Here is a 19,687-nt window from a genome sequence, read left to right as displayed (position 1 = left end):
AGTCACAAGTGCTGGTCCCCCGCCACAACTGCTGAGCCTCTGCCACGAGTGTGGAGGCCCTTTGTGAATTGGACCCTCTGTTGCTTTTTCCTGAAATTCCGGAGTCTTTGTTAAAGTTTAACTTTAAGATACAATATTTATTTACCTATACAAATGCAGCGTAAGAGTATCTTGGACATATCAGGGAAGCAGAGAAAAAGAAAAAAGTAAGACTTACTAGAAGGAAAAGGCTAACAAGAAAAAAAATACTTAAGATAAAGGTATGTTTTAAGGGCCTTCTTAAAACAAGCGGGGTTGGAGATCAGCCGTATTTGGATCCTATACCACACAGGACCCTCCGAACCTGTGGAACTTTAACTCCTGTCATGATGGATCACATATTCTTAGCCAGCAGGGAAATCAATTGTAAAGAAAAAGAGGGTAATTTCGATGAAATTCACATTGCTTGAACAGAATGCACCCGAAAGCCAGTGCAAGACGCAACATGCAGTTCGGACATGTTCGAATTTTTTGAACCCGTTTCCACCATATTTTGAAGCCTTTGCAGTTTTGTGACAAGAGCCTTGTGCAGGCCAAGCTGCCATGTCTGAGATGAGACAAAAAAAGAGGACTATCTTTGTTCCCGTTGTGAGCACGCAACCGCTGCTGTGCATGGCCTTCGGCCTACAGCCAGACCATCCGACCAACCCCATACCCAGACCCAGTTGTGCACTGCCCCAGGCTGTGCATAGCAAGGGTTGAGCACAAAGTGCCCAGCAGTTTTTGGCCACAACACCTAGCCATACACCAAGACATGTGCCCAACTAGATGGGATTTGCCATCTTTTTCGTCACTCATATTGCCACTGCCGAGGAATTTATATGTATTTATGTCTGACTAGATGTGACCAAATAACAATTTATGGACCCCGCAGGCCCTTTCTTTTTTCCATAAAGGGGAGGGGGTGGCATAGCCCCCTCCCCAAGCCTTATTAGGCCCTGGGTACCCCTTCATCCAGGGCTTTGTTTATGATAGGGGTGCTGTGTGGCCCCCCAGCCGAGCATTATTAAGCCCTGGGCACCACACCCCCTAGGGAACCGCACTATTAAAGGTCCGTGCCCACCCAGGGCACCCACCATACACATGTTGGGGGCTCTAGGGCCCTAGCGGCCCTGCGGGCTCCCCACTTGCATTGGAAGCCAGCATTGCTCCCCCCCCCCCCCATAGGGAGCAGCTACTAATGCTGCTTCTTCCGGGCAATGCGGGCAGGGAGACAGCTCAAAACTCTACTCCCATCTGACAGGAGCATTTTTAAAGCTCTCACCAGCTTGGAGCAGACTTAGGGGCACGTTAGGAGTCCGCCCGCCACCCTAACGGAGAACGGGACCGCCCGCCATAAGGGCGGGGGTCCCGTAGGGGGAATTAGGATGTGCCCGCCACAGAGGCGGGCACATCCTACATGTTTTGCATTGTGGCGGCCGGTGCTCTCTGCACCGCCCGCCACAATGCAAAACATAAAAGAACGCATCTGCATATGCAAAGCGGAAGGCACCGCGCGGTGCCTGTTGCTTTGCATATGCAATTGTGGGGGGGTGCCATATCAATCAACCAATCAATCAAAGCATTTGTATAGCGCACTACTCACCCAGAGGGTCTCAAGGCGCTAGGGGAGGGGGGGTCCGCTACTGCTCGAACAGCCAGGTCTTGAGCTGCTTCCTGAAGGCGAGGTGGTCCTGTGGCAGGCGGAGGTGGGTCGGGAGGGAGTTCCAAGTCTTGGCGGCGAGGTAGGAGAAGGACCTTCCCCCTGTGGTGGCTCTTCGGATGCGGGGGACGGCGGCGAGGGCGTGGCCGGTCGATCGAAGCTGGCGTTTGGGAGCGTAGAAGTTGAGGCGGCTGTTGAGGTATCCTGGGCCTTGGTTGTGCAGGGCTTTGTGTGCGTGGGTGAGGAGACGGAAGGTGATTCTCTTGTTGACCGGGAGCCAGTGCAGGTCTCTCAGGTATCCGGAGATGTGGTTGCGACGGGGGATGTCCAGGACGAGTCGTGCTGAGGTGTTCTGGATCCGCTGGAGTCTCTTCTGGAGTTTGGCGGTGGTTCCGGCGTAGAGGGCGTTGCTGTAGTCCAGTCGGCTGGTGACGAGGGCCTGGGTGACCGTCTTCCTGGTCTCGGTGGGGATCCACCGGAAGATCTTGCGTAGCATGCGTAGGATGTTGAAGCACGACGAGGAGACGGCGTTGACTTGTCTGGTCATGGAGAGGGAGGAGTCCAGGATGAAGCCCAGGTTGCGTGCGTGGTCCGTTGGTTTGGGTGCGCTGCCTAGGGCGGGGGGCCACCAGGAGTCGTCCCAGGCGGAGGGTGAGGAACCCAGGATTAGGACTTCCGTCTTGTCCGAGTTCAGTTTCAGGCGGCTGTTCTTCATCCATTTGGCTACCTCTTTCATCCCTTCGTGTAGGTTGGCTCTGGCGGTGGCGGGGTCGTTGGTGAGGGAGAGGATCATCTGGGTGTCGTCGGCGTAGGAGATGATGTTGAGGTTGTGCTGGCGTGCGATGGCTGCGAGGGGACTCATGTAGACGTTGAAGAGGGTTGGGCTGAGCGAGGAGCCTTGAGGAACGCCGCAGATGAATTCGGTGGCTTCTGATCTGAACGGGGGGAGGCGGACTCTCTGTGTCCTTCCGGCGAGGAAGGAGGTGATCCACTCCAGTGCCTTCTCCTGGATTCCGACGTTGCTGAGGCGCTGTACTAGGGTACGGTGGCAGACAGTGTCGAAGGCCGCGAGAGGTCTAGGAGGATGAGGGCCGCTGTTTCTCCGTTGTCGAGCAGGGCTCGGATGTCATCGGTTGCTGCGATCAGGGCGGTCTCGGTGCTGTGGTTGGCCCGGAAGCCAGACTGCGAGAGGTCGAGGGATCCGTCCGTCTCGAGGAAGGCGGCCAGCTGCTTGTTGACGGTCTTCTCGATGACTTTTGCGGGAAACGGGAGCAGTGAGATGGGTCGGTAGTTCTTGAGGTCGGTGGGGTCGGCTGATGGCTTCTTTAGTAGGGCGCTGAGTTCGGCGTGCTTCCAGCTCTCCGGGAAGGTAGCGGTGTTGAAGGAGGTGTTGATGATGTCCCGCAGGTGGGGTGCGATGACAGCGTCGGCCTTGTTGAAGACGTGGTGAGGGCAAGGGTCGGTCGGAGATCCGGAGTGGATGGAGTTCATCGTGCGGATGGTGTCTTCGGTGCTGATCGGGGTCCAGGCGCGGAGGGTGGTGGTGGGGGGCGGTGGTTTGGTCGTGGCGTACGTCGGTTGAGTGCTGAAGCTATTGTGTATGTCCGCGATCTTGTTGTGGAAGTAGGAGGCGAGGGAGTTGCAGAGGTCTTGCGAAGGGGTGATGTCGTTGTTTCTGGCGTTGGGGTTGGAGAGCTCTTTAACGATGTTGAAGAGTTCCTTGCTGTTGTGTGCGTTGTTGTCCAGTCGTTCCTTGAATGCAGTTTTCTTGGTGGTGTGGATCAGTTGGTGGTGTTTTCGGGTGGCGAGCTTGAGGGCAGTCATGTTGTCCGGTGTTGGGTCTCTGCGCCAGGCTTTCTCAAGGGCTCTGCAGTCCTTCTTGGAGCTCTTGAGTTCGTCGGTGAACCATGGGGCTTTCTTGCTGCCGGGTCTGCTAGGCGGGGTCCTCAGAGGGGCGAGGTCGTCTGCGCAGTCGCTGATCCACTTCGTGAGGTTGGTGGCCGCTTGGCTGGGGTTCGTTGCACTGGTGGGTGGGTTCTTGCTCAGGGAAGTCGCGAGCTGGTTGGCTGTGATCTTGTTCCAGCTTCTGCGTGCAACCTGTTGCTGTTGGTGGTGGATCGTGGTCCTTTTGAAGCTGAAGTGGACGCAGCTGTGGTCCGTCCAGTGGAGTCCGGTGGCGTGGCTGAAGGCGATGTCCTTGCTGGATGAGAAGACGGGGTCGAGTGTGTGTCCGGCGTAGTGGGTGGGGGTGGTCACCAGTTGCTTGAGTCCGAGGTTAGCGAGGTTGTCCAGCAGGGTGGTGGTGTTGCGGTTGTTGTTGTTCTCCAGGTGGAAGTTGAGGTCCCCGAGGAGGATGTAGTCAGCAGAAGGGAGGGCATGCGGGCTGACGAAGTCGGCGATGTCCTCGCTGAATTGTGTGCGTGGTCCCGGGGGTCTGTAGACGAGGGTGCCTCTGAGGGTGGTCTTGGGGTTGATGTGGATCTGGAAGTGCAGGTGCTCGGTGGGTGCGAGGGTGTCGTCGGTGTTGGTCGTGATGCGGATGGAGTTCCTGTGGATGATGGTGATGCCTCCTCCTGTCTGGTTGACGCGGTCCCTCCGGATGATCTTGAAGCCGTCCGGGATGGCGATGGCGATGTCGGGCGCTGAGGAGGCGTTCATCCAGGTTTCCGTGAAGAAGGCGACGTCTGGGGCTGTGGTGTCGAGGAGGTTCCAGAGCTCGACGGCGTGTCTGTGGACGGAGCGGGTGTTGAGCAGGATGCACTTCAGGTGGCTGCTGCTGTTGCTCATCGAGCTCTTGGGCACTGCTGGAGCGGTGCAGGTCCGGATGCAGGTGAACTTGCAGGAGTTGCAGCAGAAGGGTCCGTGGGTGCGTCTCGGGGTGGCTCGGTAGCAACCCGGGAGTCGGCCGGCGTTGAGTGCGTTGAGTTCGGTGGCGGAGTAGGTCCGGCGGGAGGGCTGGTGACTGCGGGAGACAGGGGTCCGGGCGCTGGGCGCGGGCCAGGCGCGAACGGGCGCAAACGGGCTTACCTTTGGCGCGCCTTGGGCGCACAATCGGCGCGCCCCCTGCGCGTGCACGCTGGGCGTACGGGCGGTCGACATATATGGCGAAGTGGGAGGGAGGGCGGAGCAGCTGGGAGGCGGGAGCGGGGAGGGCACAGAAGGCAAAGGGGGCGTGGCCATGAGCACGGCGGCGGGAAGCGGGGAGCGGGGCGGGGGTCACAGGGGCAAGGCGAGGTGATTGGCGCAGGGGGAGAAAAAATCTATTAACAGTCACCCCCCCGTCCTCCCCCTGAGCTGGCGTCACCTGGGGGCCCCACAAGGGGCCCCCGCAGCAAACACCGCCTGCCTTTCCGTGGCGGCATTGCCGCCCCGGAAAGGCCCCTTGATGTGGGCATCGTAATATGGCTGGCGGTGTCCATAGAACACCGCCACCATATTATTCTATTATACGGTCTTTCCGTCCGCCACTGTCCCCACCGCCATCCTAATCTGGCGGGGGGAATGCAGGCATGGATGTCAGGCGGATTGCCTCCGCCAGGGTGGCGGTGGCCACCGCCGCCCTGGCGGAGGCAATCCGCCCGACATCCTAATTGGCCCCTTAGTGTTTTCATATGCTTCGTGAGAGACTGAAAAATGCTCGGGTCAAGTGGGAGCAAACATAGGTTTCCCTGCCCACGTCAGTGCAGGCAGGGAAATTGCTATATTCTGGGGATGGGATCCCCAGGGCCACAGAACATTAGGAAGCGTGCCCCCCCCCATTTAAATTGTAAATAGCAGCCATGAGCGATGGCGTTCCAAGTGCCTTTTAGCCCAGGGGTGCCCTCCCCTTTTTGCCCCAAAGGATGGGGTCCTTGGGGCTTCTGGAAGCTCAGGGAGGGGGCTCTGTAGCCCCCTCCTCTATTATGCAAATTTCAGCTCCTAGGGTGGGCTCCCCAGGCCATTAATGGATCAGGGAGGGGATCCATGAGGCCCACCTCCCCTTTTTTCATTATTTTCACCCGGGGGTGGGGTTCCTGGGGCCTTTAATGGTTCAGGGAAGGGGGACAATTGGCCCCACTCCCCTTTTTGAACACAACCCCAGCTCTTGGCTCCCTGGGCTATAATTAATGAATGCGGCCTAGCTGCATTCATTAATTGTTTTCTGACCCCAATTAAAAACACATACATGTGCTCACTCATAGACCCACACACCTACTTGAACTCTCACATACCCACTTACACACCCACACAACCATTCATCCACCCATACAGCCACTCACACACCCACTCAGTGACCCACAAAACCACTCACACACCCACTCACAGACCCATACAGCACTCACACACCCACTCACACACCCACATACCCAATCACAGACCTACAAAACCACCCACTCATAGACCAACACACCTACTCACACATCCACTCGCACACACGCACACCCACTTACACCCCTACGCAACCACTCACACACCCATACAGCCACTCACACAGCCACAAAACCACTAATGAACCCACACAGTCACTCACAAGCCACTCACATACCCACAAACAGGCAGTGATACACTTATAGAAATTGCAATATCATATGTTTATATTAAATTTGTTGCTGTTTTAGTATTGAATGTGTGTAATATAACCAGCAGACCCCTTATATGATCCATGGATCCATAAAATGAATTAGAAAAAAAGACTTTGAACAAATTAATTGCGACATCGTTGCATTAAGGTGAATCAGATAAATGATCACCTAGGTTCATGAGTATTCTTTTTTGCGCTAATGATATTAATCATGGCGCCAAATAATATCCTGCAATTACTGCGCTTGCCAGATTCTACAACTCCATCTGTGGATAAGCTTGTGAATGAGCTAAGTATCAAACTACAAAGCCCATAATGCATCCTAAAGTGCCTAATGGAGTCTTTTGTATAAATATCTAAAACAAACAAAGGACAAGTTTTTGTTACAGTGACCAGGGACAGTGTATGTCCGAAACGCGTAGGTGGGAAACCTACAGGAGAATTAAAACCTAAGAACAACTTTGAAGTGGTGTGCGGCGTCTTCTTTCAGAAGTTTTTGCTGTAAAACATTAATGCGTGGCAGTCCCATACCGCGCCGCCAGCACCAGCTAAGCAGCTGCTCCCCCCGTTTGGGACATTTGCTCGTTCATCTTAATTGTCTTTCTTATTATGTGATAGCCTCTATCCCGAAATCTAGAAGAGGTGGCAACAGGGAGCTTAAGTTGAGGCGATTAGAGTCGAGTTTGATCCTTGAATTCGACAGCAAATGGCCGAATGGCCTTAATAATACTGAGGATCTACGTCACTTTTTATAATCACTCGATCTTAGAATCTGCCTCCTACACCACTTAGTGATAAATAAATTGGGCTTTTTGTTAGCGCCTCAGTACCCCCTAGATACGTCAGGTTCCCTGTGATCTAGGGAGGCCATCTGGTTTTCAAGTATCATCTTGTACAAAATACTATGTTCATTTATGAAATTAAAGTGGCTGGTCAAGTTCCTTGTCAGCCACTTTTCCATACATTGCGCTGCTTCTTCCTTGTACATATGTATATAAAAATATATATATTTTTTCACTGGGTTTTAGGTATTTATTGATGTACCATAGATGTGAGAACTGATTTTTAACACTCGTTTATATAGGTGGTGTCCTTTTCTATATCTTTTTTAATATGATGATATATTAACACTGGTATTAATATGCTTTTTTATATGGTTTTTATTAGGACTAAGAAAATGGAGATATATGTAAAATCCCCATTGTCCTGATATACATATAGGCACCATATACACAGGCTTTTTATCATCATACACTCTCAGTATTTTGCATCCCTCCTTTGTTTTGTTTTTGGTTTAATTCTCCTTCATTTTTTGCATTTATGCACTTTAACAATCTATATGATTTGCAGACTGTGATTCAATGTTATAGTATATTAGATTGTGCACTTTTACCACTTGTCCCGTTTATCTTTCATTTAAAGGTCGCGATATTCTTTACAAACCGTGATAATGGTTACGAATAGGAGAAACTGGCATTGTTTTATATACTTTACATAAATTGCGTAATTTTGCACAATTGCTATATTTTGCACAGGCCTTTGGTTAAGATTTGCATGGGGATTTATCCCATATGTCCAGCCTTATGTGGTAATTATTACTGCTTGTTCAGGCATTAGTTAAAATCTGTACAGGGATTTATCCCAAATCATTATCGAATGGGCATTATACATGGTTATTATGACTTGATATTCATGCGTGATCTTACATAACAGCCAGGGTTTGATGGATTCATCCAGGAAAAATTATAATTAATTGATGTAAAATACATATGTATATATAAAAATATAAGGATGTAATTAATCAATGTTAAAAATAATTTATTGTTTTTAAATTGTGATTATGCCAGTACATCGTAAATCAAATCTATACAAACTATTTTGTTTATGTCTATGATCATGTGACCTGAAAGAGAAATGGCGGGCTAGCACTGCATTATAAAAAAGAAAAAAAGACGTTGAATCTATGCATGTGAACAAGGGCTTTGGCAGCCCGAAACGCGTCTTGCCCTCGCTATTTTCAACCCCCTGCACATTAAACAGCTGTGTATCCAGTTTGTGGTCCGTCTCCTTATTGCCCGGAGGGTTCCGATGTTTAAGGGAACCAGTAGTGGCTGTTTTTGGAGTTTGCGCAGATATATATATATATATATATATATATATATATATATATATATCCAAGCTCGCTGCTCCAAAGTCCGGTGCACTCTTACAGCCGGTGCTCGTCCAAGCGCGTCAGAGCTTCGCGCTTCAATATGAAAGCTCACTCCCTCCCGGTCCCGGGAGAAAAATAAAGACAGCACACACGGGAATTCTTACGATGGCAACTTTACTCGCACGAGTAAAGTTGCCATCGTAAGAATTCCCGTGTGTGCTGTCTTTATTTTTCTCCCGGGACCGGGAGGGAGTGAGCTTTCATATATATATATATATATATATATATATATATATATATATATATATAGCCATGCCCTGGGGGATGGAGTCCCCGGGGCACAAATCGGCCCATCTTCCCATTTTTTCTTTAAAAAAAGGAAAAATAGGGGTCAGGCCCTGGGGGATTGGGGTCCACAGAGCCAGAAAAAAGGGAAATTAAGGGGGGCAACACAGCCCCCCTCTAAAAATCAAAAGTAAAAAAAAGGCGGCATTGCGCCAGAGGCCCCGCCCCCTCCCTGCAGCACTCTGCAAACGCTCCCCCTAGCGCGTTGTAAGATGGGGAACTAATTCCCCTTGAATACTGGGGGTCCCGGGGGGCCAACTAGTCCACCAGGTACCTCCAGTATGCGCCAGTCTGCGTTGCAGAGAGGTGGTCCAGGCCACGCCCCTTTTTACACCTCTCTGCAATGTAGCTCTGTGGAGCTTACTGGAGGTACCTAGTTGGCTAGTTGGACCCCAGGGACCGTCAGGATTCAAGGGGACTTAATCTCCCAACTTAAACGGCCTCAGGGCGTGTTTGCACACATTCACTCATCTCCCCCTCGCTTCACCACTGTGGAAACGCGCCCCGTAGAGAGTTTTAAGAGGTAGGTTTAATCCCCCTGCCCTATTACGTACTAGGGCCTTACAGAGAAGGTCAGGCTAATCACAGGGGTACCCCAACGCATAGTGTTCCCTAAGGTATGTAGGTGTTTTCACGGTATTCTAAGTGTCTTAGCACTGGCTCTAGGCCTGGTTAGTCAGAGTCAGTTACCACCAGTACCCATCTGAAAAAGTTGTGGGCACAGGATGGTTTTGCATCAAGGCCTCTTTCTGCTTCTCTGTTGGTTCTTTCTGCACATGTCTTGATTCTTCCTGCACTTTTCTTCGTCTCTGTGGACTTCTGTTGCTTCTTTCTGCATTTCTTTTGCTTCTTTCTGTGCGTTTTTCTTCTTTCTTCACATGTCCTACCTCTGGGTCATAGGTTTCAGGGACGTTATAGTAAGAAATTAGCATTTAAAAAATCTTTGAAATTCACTGAAAAAAATATAGGTTTCAGGCACGTTATAATTAAAGATTAGCATTTAAAAAACCTTAGAAATTCCCTGAAAAAAACATAGGTTTTAGGGAAAGTTGTAGTTAGTGGACATTTCACTCGTACAAAAACAGAGAAATTCCCCCATTATAGTTAGTTCAGCTAACTATAACTAGCGCTCCCGCAATGCACTGCTGATGATGTCACCTATTACATCACTCATGACATGGTCAGTGACATCACTGATGACATCTCAAATGACATCACTGATGACATCACTGATGATATCATCAACTATGTGATAATTTGATGCATCTTCTCACACCCTAATATAACCTTTGATACAGCCACTCTAAATTACAGACTGCCATTCTCAAAACCATAGACACTCAAACAGCAATAACTACATACACACTCACTAATTCTTAGGTTTACACACACATCCGCTCACTCGCCCGTACAGTCACTCATACTTATGGTCACTCAGTACAGAACTATCATATGCACTCATACACCTATATAGACACTCACACACCACCACTCATCCAGAGAGGTACTCACACACTTAGTCAGTCATGCAAATAATTAATCACACTGCCATTTACTCACATATACAGTTATACACACACCAGCTCAATCAATCATACAAATACTAGCACATTCTTACGCTTTTATACAATCACTGATACAAGCACACACTCATCCATACAGCCACTCTCACAATCACACACTCTCACTTATAGCCATTTATATACTTCAACCCACATATATACTGCCTTTCACATATGTAGTTACTCACACATGTACCACTGAGATATACATTCACTCACTAACACACCCATACACACACTCACCCACCCATACAGTCCATCACATGTGCACTCTTGAAACTGTGCACCCAGTGAATCACCCACTCACACATCTAACCACAGAGTCACACACACCCCACCCACATAAACACTCAGTCACCCATACAAATACTCAGACAACCAATCCATAACCCATATAGACACTCATGTAGCTATTCACAAATCCATGTAGCCGCTTACACACCAACAGACAGACGGATACAGACATTCACACAGTTTAGTCACTAACCCATGCATTCAGTAAGATACGTTTAATCACTCACTTATAGAGTCGGTCACGCACCTACTAAATCATCCATTCAGACACTTATACACTCATTCTTCAATACGCCTTTCCCTATATATATTAAAAATATTTAAACTTTACAGAAACACACAATCACTAGATGATGTCATCAGTGATGTCAATTGAGATGTCATCAGTGATGTCATCAGTGATGTCACTCACCATGCCATGAGTAATGTAATATGTGAAGTCATCAGCAGTGCATTGCGGGGGAACGAGTTATAGTTAGCTGAACTAACTATAACGGGGGAATTTCTTTGGTTTTGTACGAGTGAAATGTCCACCTTACTATAACTTTCCCTAAAACCTATGTTTTTTCAGTGAATTTCTAAGGTTTTTTTAAATGCTAATTTCTAACTATAACGTGCCTGAAGCCTATGTTTTTTGTGTGAATATGTATATATATATATTACATATATATAGATATATATACACACTCATTTCTATATCTATTACACACACACATATAAAGTGTTATGTAGTTGAGCTACACATAAGATTTCGAAGTGCAAATCTATACATGCATTAAAAACTATTGAGTGAATGTGTATATATGAACATGCTGTAAAACAAATTGAGGAATTGAGCAAATCTGAACATGCACCAATAGTTTTTGAGTAACGGGGCAAATCTAAAGAGTTAGGATTAAAGGGTACTGATTCAATCTGATCATGCATTTGGGATTACCGGGTGATGGGGCAAATTTGAACATGTATAATGGTATAGATGGCAGTAGTGCTGGTGACCTTTAAAAGTGGTTGAGCGTAAATCTTGGTTCAAATTCCAATGAGGGGTTCTCTCACGCTTTCATGCATGATGGGCCTCATTTGCAAAGATTTGGTGTAGGGCACTGCCGCAAGTCTTTTTGCTGTGCTGCCCTATACCAAATTGAAAGGGCAGGACTGCACTGCATCTACGAGATATGGTGCATTCCTGTCCTTTGTTTTAGCCAGGCAGTTGCATTATTTGGTGCCAAGCTCCAACACAGGCACCCTTGTTCTGCATTGTGGGCAGGATTGTTTTTGTGCAGGGAGGGACACCTTCCTGCACAAAAACAATCCATGGAGGCGTTGTCCTCATTCTTTGTGTGCTGCATAATGTAGCACACATGGAAAGAGAAACAAGCATTGGAAATGCAATAGGTCTCGCAATAGAATAGTTAGACTTTTTTCTTTTTGCAAATGGAAGAGTGGCGTTGCGTGGATGAGTGGCATTGCGTGGATGAGTGGCGTTGCATGGATGAGTGGCGTTGCGTGGATGAGTGGCGTTGCGTGGATGAGTGGCGTGTGTGAGTGGCGTTGCGTGTGTGAGTGGCGTTGCGTGTGTGAGTGGCGTAGCGTTTGTGAGTGGCGTAGCGTGTGTGAGTGGCGTAGCGTGTGTGAGTGGCGTTGCGTGTGTGAGTGGCGTTGCGTGTGTGAGTGGCGTTGCGTGGATGAGTGGGGTTGGAATGCAATAAGTATAGCATTAGAAAAGTTGTAGTTATTGGTGAGGGTGAGGGTGTTTGAGGGTAAGGGGGTGAGGGTGATTGAGGGTAAGGGGGTGAGGGTGAGGGGTTTAGGGTGAGTGAGGGTGAGGTGTTGAGTGGGGGTGAGTGAGGGTGAGTGAGTGTGAGGGAGGGTGAGTGAGGGAGAGGTGTTGAGGGTGGGTGAGGGGTTGAGGGTGAGAGGGTGAGTGAGGGTAAGGGTGAGGAGTTGAGTGTGAGTGAGGGTGAGAGTGATTGAGTGTGAGGTGTTGAGGGAGGGTGAGGGTGAGTGAGGGTGAGGGTGAGGTGTTGATGGTGAGTGAGGGTGAGGAGTTGAGGGTGAGGGTTAGTGAGTGTGAGGGGTTGAGTGTGAGTGTGAGTGAGGGTGAGTGAGGGTGAGGGGTTGAGGGTGAGTGAGGGTGAGGGTGAGGCTGAGAGGTTGAGGGTAAGTGAGGGTGAGTGATGGTGAGACAGAGGGGGTGAGGGTAAGTGAGGGTGAGTGAGAGTGAGGGTGAGTGAGGGGTTGAGGGTGAACGGTTGAGGGTGAGTGAGGGTGAGGGTGAAGTGTTGAGGGTGAGTGAGGGTGAGGGGTTGAGAGTGAGTGAGGGTGAGGCGTTGAGGGTAAGTGAGGGTGAGGGTGAGTGAGGGGTTGAGGGTGAACGGTTGAGGGTGATTGAGGGTGAGGGTGAAGTGTTGAGGGTGAGTGAGGGTGAGGGGTTGAGAGTGAGTGAGGGTGAGGCGTTGAGGGTGAGTGAGGGTGAGGGTGAGTGTGGGTGAGGGTGAGTGAGGGTGGATGAGGGTGAGTGAGGGTGAGTGAGGGTGAGTGAGGGTGAGGGGTTGAGGGTGAGTGAGGGTGAAGGGTTGAGAGTGATTGAGGATGAGGATTTGAGGGTGAGTGGGGGGTTGAGGCTGAGTGAGGGTGAGGGTGAGTGAGGGTGAGGGGTTGAGGGTGAGTGAGGGTGAGGGTGAGGCTGAGCGGTTGAGGGTAAGTGAGGGTGAGTGATGGTGAGGCAGAGGGGGTGAGGGTAAGTGAGGGTGAGTGAGAGTGAGGGTGAGTGAGGGGTTGAGGGTGAACGGTTGAGGGTGAGTGAGGGTGAGGGTGAAGTGTTGAGGGTGAGTGAGGGTGAGGGGTTGAGAGTGAGTGAGGGTGATGCGTTGAGGGTAAGTGAGGGTGAGTGAGAGTGAGGGTGAGTGAGGGGTTGAGGGTGAACGGTTGAGGGTGAGTGAGGGTGAGGGTGAAGTGTTGAGGGTGAGTGAGGGTGAGGGGTTGAGAGTGAGTGAGGGGGAGGCGTTGAGGGTGAGTGAGGGTGAGTGTGGGTGAGGGTGAGTGAGGGTGAGTGAGGGTGAGTGAGGGTGGGTGAGGGTGAGTGAGGGTGAGTGAGGGTGAGTGAGGGTGAGTGAGGGTGAGTGAGGGTGAGGGGTTGAGGGTGAGTGAGGGTGAGGGTGAAGTGTTGAGGGTGAGTGAGGGTGAGGGGTTGAGAGTGAGTGAGGGGGAGGCGTTGAGGGTGAGTGAGGGTGAGTGTGGGTGAGGGTGAGTGAGGGTGAGTGAGGGTGAGTGAGGGTGGGTGAGGGTGAGTGAGGGTGAGTGAGGGTGAGTGAGGGTGAGTGAGGGTGAGTGAGGGTGAGGGGTTGAGGGTGATTGAGGATGAGTATTTGAGGGTGAGTGGGGGGTTGAGGCTGAGTGAGGGTGAGGGTGAGTGAGGGTGAGGGGTTGAGGGTGAGTGAGGGTGAGGGTGAGGCTGAGCGGTTGAGGGTAAGTGAGGGTGAGTGATGGTGAGGCAGAGGGGGTGAGGGTAAGTGAGGGTGAGTGAGAGTGAGCTTGAGTGAGGGGTTGAGGGTGAACGGTTGAGGGTGAGTGAGGGTGAGGGTGAAGTGTTGAGGGTGAGTGAGGGTGAGGGGTTGAGAGTGAGTGAGGGTGAGGCGTTGAGGGTAAGTGAGGGTGAGTGAGAGTGAGGGTGAGTGAGGGGTTGAGGGTGAACGGTTGAGGGTGAGTGAGGGTGAGGGTGAAGTGTTGAGGGTGAGTGAGGGTGAGGGGTTGAGAGTGAGTGAGGGGGAGGCGTTGAGGGTGAGTGAGGGTGAGTGAGGGTGAGTGTGGGTGAGGGTGAGTGAGGGTGAGTGTGGGTGAGGGTGAGTGAGGGTGACTGAGGGTGAGTGAGGGTGAGTGAGGGTGAGTGAGGGTGAGTGAGGGTGAGGGGTTGAGGGTGAGTGAGGGTGAAGGGTTGAGAGTGATTGAGGATGAGGATTTGAGGGTGAGTGGGGGGTTGAGGCTGAGTGAGGGTGAGGGTGATTGAGGGTAAGGGTTTGAGGCTGAGTGAGGGTGAGTGGTTGAGTGTGAGTGAGGGTGAGGTGTTGAGGGTGAGTGAGGGTGAGTGAGAGTGAGTGAGGGTGAGTGAGGGTGAGGGCTTGAGGGTGAGTGAGGGTGAGTGAGTGTGAATGAGGGTGAGTGAGGGTGAGTGAGGGTGAGTGAGGGTGATTGAGGGTGAGTGAGGGTGAGGGTGATTGAGGGTGAGTGAGGGTGAGTGAGGGTGAGGGTGAGCGTGGGTAAGTGAGGGTGAGGGTGAGTGAGGGTGATTGAGGGTGAGTGAGGGTGAGTGATGGTGATGTGTTGAGGGTGATAGAGAGTTATAGAGGGTGAGGGGTTGATGTTGTAAAAAATTTTTGTTAATAAAATGTCTGACGGAAATCGCCACCTGAACGCTACCTACATTTACCAGGTTAGCGTTCTAGTTTTTTTTTCTTTTCCCTCCCGTTACGTTTTTTTTTTGATGGACGTTTATTTTAGCCAATCGGAGCGCGACGTTTTTGACGTCGCGTTCCGATTAGCATACGTAATAGGTGTAATTCTCCAGAACATGGAGAATAGCCGGATGCGGAAGGCGTGTTCCTGTACGTGTGCTGTTGGTGCGTCGTAGGATAGGTAAGAGATTCCCTCGACGTGTATTTTTAATATAATGTAAAGTAGTATTGATAGTATGCATAAAATAGTTAATAATTACGAGTGTATTTATATAAATAGTGACATTTTTTGTTAGCGATTGTAATTATTTTAGTTATTTATGTAATTTATATGCAATTAGGTGTTTTATTTACTACATATAGTATATTTAAGTTAACGAATGAATAGGAGTGTATTTTTAATACTGTTGACATTGTATTTTTTTGTTTGTAATATTTCGAAATGATTATTATGTGGTGTAATTAAAGTCTTGTTTTTATTAATCGATATGTAATGTATTCATTTTCTTAAAGTGTTATGTAATGTATTATTAGCAGTTGTTTGTAATTTGACGTACAAGAGCTGTTCATTGAGTTTCTAAGTACTCTTTTCGCCATGAATATTGTACACTTAAAATGTATTAATTGTATAACGATTTCTTTTGTGAAGCTAAGAGACATATGTAATGTTTATTGATTTTTTTTTGCGCTGAATCCAAGTTGCGTAATATGTTTTTAATACTTGATGTAATTCCGTGTGATGAAGTGCTATTGTTATATGCCTACGGCTTTTTGTGTAACTCATGACAATTGTGTTTAATCCGTCCGATTTACGGGATGAATAGTGCTTGTTTATTACCCAAGTTAAAAATAGGCTGTTTTACTTTTGTGTTAGTACATCCTAGTCCTCGCATCCTGACTGATAATTCTTCGGTCTTTTGTTGGTGTTATTTTGTCCTAATAATTGTTGGTTTGGTGACCTGAAGCTTGATAAACATCATTGCGCGTATTTTTACTTTGGTTGTTATTTTCTAGGATGTCTTTCTGTTGCGTATCTTGAGTATGTATTTGTAGGGTGAATTAGGCTGTTAGTTTATTAGGGTGAATTAGGACTCAGGATTTCTATCTTGGAGTTAGAGTGTGGATTAGGATAGTTTATTTCAATTATTCCTTTTGTTGTTGTATGTGTGTGTGTGTGAGGGTGAGTGAGGGTGTGTGAAGGTGAGGGTGTGTGACGGTGTGTGAGGGAAGCTTGCACTGCTGCTGTCGGTGCTGTACCTGTTCCATGTGTAAGGGAAGCTTGCACTGCTGTTGCCTGTGCTGTACCTGCTCCGTGTGTGAGGGAAGCAAGCACTGCTGCCGCCTGTGCTGTACCTGATCTATGTGTAAGGGAAGCTTACACAGCTGCCGCCTGTGCTGTACCTGATCTATGTGTGAGGGAAGATTGCACTGCTGCCGACTATGCTGTACCTGATCTATGTGTGAGGGAAGCTTGCACTGCTGCTGCCTGTGCTGTACCTGATCTATGTCTGAGGGAAGCTTGCACTGCTGCTGTCGGTGCTGTACCTGTTCCATGTGTAAGTGAAGATTGCACTGCTGCCGCCTGTGCTGTACCTGATGTATGTGTGAGGGAAGCTTGCACTGCTGCCGCCTGTGCTGTACCTGATCTATGTTTGAGGGAAGCTTGCACTGCTGCAGCCTGTGCTGTACCTGATCTATGTGTGAGGGAAGCTTGCACTGCTGCTGTCGGTGCTGTACCTGTTCCATGTGTAAGGGAAGCTTGCACTGCTGCCGCCTGTGCTGTACCTGATGTATGTGTGAGGGAAGCTTGCACTGCTGCCGCCTGTGCTGTACCTGATCTATGTGTGAGGGAAGCTTGCACTGCTGCCGCCTGTGCTGTACCTGATCTATGTGTGAGGGAAGCTTGCACTGCTGCTGTCGGTGCTGTACCTGTTCCATGTGTAAGGGAAGCTTGCACTGCTGCCGCCTGTGCTGTACCTGATGTATGTGTGAGGGAAGCTTGCACTGCTGCCACCTGTGCTGTACCTGATCTATGTGTGAGGGAAGCTTGCACTGCTGCTGCCTGTGCTGTACCTGGTCTGTGTGTGAGGGAAGCTTGCACTGATGCTGTCGGTGCTGTACCTGTTCCATGTGTAAGGGAAGCTTGCACTGCTGTTGGCTGTGCTGTACCTGCTCCGTGTTTGAGGGAATCTTACATTGCTGTTGCCTGTGCTGTACCTGCTCCGTGTGTGATGGAAGCTTGCACTGTTGCTGCCTGTGCTGTACCTGCTCTGTGTGTGAGGTAAGCTTGCACTGTTGATGCCTGTGGTGTACCTGCTCTGTGTAAGTAATTGGAGAGGAGGGAGAGAGTTGGAAGAGAGAGTGAAAGAGGCAGAAAGGTGGAGAGTAAAAGAAAGAGCAAAGGTTTTGGCGCTGCCCCAAGTTTACTTGACTTTGCAAATCTGGGGCAGTGCCAAAATCCATTGGAACACCCATCTTAATGCCCATGGCACTCCTCCTTGACACAGAGTGAGGCAATCAGCGCTTTGCTCTGCCTTGTCTTACTCCATATCTGTGAGGCCATGCAGAGTCACACAGGGTGGCTTTGTGTCGCCTTATAGATATGATTGAGAGGCCTGCACCACCGGAGAGTCTAAAAAAGTGATGCTCCAGTGGCTCAGGCCTCTAGTAAATAACCCCCTAAGTTTACTGTCTCACTTTGACTCACTCAGTCTCACTAATTCACGCTGTCTCATTCATTCTATTCTGACCCACTCTGTCTCACTCAGTCCCACTAATTCTCCCTTATTCTGGATTACTCAGTCCTACTGTGCCTTACACACAGTAACATTCACTTACACTCACTGTCATTCTCTCTCCCTCACTCACAATCATTCTCATATGTACTCATCTTTATTGTCACTCATTCTCACTCACTCTGACTTACTCCTTCACTGACTCTTTCTTTTTACTTTAACTCACACATATAGTCACACACACATGCTCACAGTGCTGGAATGGCGTAGGCACCTTCATGCACCTGTGTCAGCAATCAAACAATGTCACTAGCTGCCTCCTTTTGTTGTTGGACCCGAGGCAGGTCTGCATTTTATTTTTATTGTACCAACAGGTAACAATTATTCTCTTGATACAATGAAAATGGACCACAAAACAAGGAGGCTGTAGTGTAGCTGTGGAGCCACCACTGGTCAGGGACAACCATCTATCAAACCAATCCATCCACTCAATCATCCATCCTTTCACCTGTCCAGCGTCCTTTCATCCATCCTTTCAACCATCCATCCATCCACCCATCCAATTACTCATACATCCCTCCATTTACCTATTCACTCACACATCCATCTATTCATCCATCCATCAATTGACCCTATTACTAGTCCATCCATCCTTTCATCAATACATACATTTACTGTGGCTTTCACTCATCCATCCATTGTTTTACTCATCCATCTTTACATACACCCTTTCACTCATCCATCCTTTCACTCATCCATTCATATTTTCACTCCATCCATTCATCTTTTCTCTCATCATCCATTGATCCATCAATTCACTCCTCCATCCATTCACCTTTTCACCTAGCCTTCCACTATTTCACTCATACACCCTCTCTCCCTTTCACTTGTCCATTCTTCCATCCATCCTTTCACTCATTCATCAATGCTTCTATCCATCTACCATTTTATCCATCCACCATTTTATCCATCCATCCATCCATCCATCCTGCCTGCCTGCCTGCCTGCCTGCCTTCCTCCCTCAATATGATCCTTTGTCTGCCAAGCTGCAGACAGAAGAGGCCTATCAAGAACCCTACTCCCTCTGTAGCTGCTAAACAGGGATGCGGGTGGGATGAGGGTGGGTGGTGATGATGCCCCTGATGCAGAGGGTTAACTGCACACTTATCTTTTAGTCCACTAGTGCAATTGTTGTCCGCAGCTGGTTCCTTTCTTTGCTTCTACACTCAAGATAAGGAGCCCAGCTCCATATGTTTTTTTGAAGTGAAACAAAATGCAGCACTAAACACATGGCCCCTGCATCCCCTCCTAAAGCCTGTCCCTCTGCGATAATCAACAAATTGTTGCCACCCCTCCCTCATCGGCCTGCTCCACCCATTGAAGTGAATGGAGTTTTTTAACGCCTGCCAAGGCCACAGTTCATGCATACCAAAAGCAACCGGATTCATGGCATTCTAATTCAGCACTCCCTCTCATGTGATGTCACTTCTGTAGCTTGTGCCTGCAGGTTGAAGAAAACCTGCCCAGCTGGCGCTTGTGCAGTACGACATCTGCAAAGTTCACTAGAGTTCACCCAAGAGATTCAGCACACTGCCTTAGAGCAGCCATTTCTTTTCAGCTGCTCTGTGTTTACTTTCCCTGCTCTTGCTTCCTCCCAGAGGGTGACATGGCAACTCCCAGAACTGCCAGGGCCGTTTCTACCATTAGGCAGAACTAGGCAGCCGCCTAGGGCGGCAAAAGGGTGAGGGCGGCAAAAACCATGTTTTGGAAATCCTCGAACGGCCACCCTTCGAGCTCGTAAGCGCATTGGGTAGTGGTAGAGCGCCTTCTACAGTTCGACGTGACGTGAAGTCACGTTCAGCGCCAAGGGTGGGGGCAGTGCACAGACATTTAACATTGCCTCAAAGAT

The 19,687-nt window shown here is 49.3% G+C and overlaps 1 protein-coding gene across 4 annotated transcripts in view; it reads left to right on the top strand.

Annotated features, from left to right (window-relative positions):
* GRIN1 (glutamate ionotropic receptor NMDA type subunit 1) overlaps positions 1 to 19,687 on the top strand; it is a 778,837-nt gene that overhangs the window by 413,132 nt on the left and 346,018 nt on the right. The gene's annotated exons all lie outside the window — the stretch shown is intronic.

The sequence above is a fragment of the Lissotriton helveticus genome, chromosome 5_1 (assembly GCF_964261635.1).
Source record: "Lissotriton helveticus chromosome 5_1, aLisHel1.1, whole genome shotgun sequence".
Classification (NCBI taxonomy): domain Eukaryota; kingdom Metazoa; phylum Chordata; class Amphibia; order Caudata; family Salamandridae; genus Lissotriton; species Lissotriton helveticus.
The sequence above is the reverse complement of the archived record's forward strand: the minus strand, read 5'-3'. Positions and strand labels throughout refer to the sequence as shown.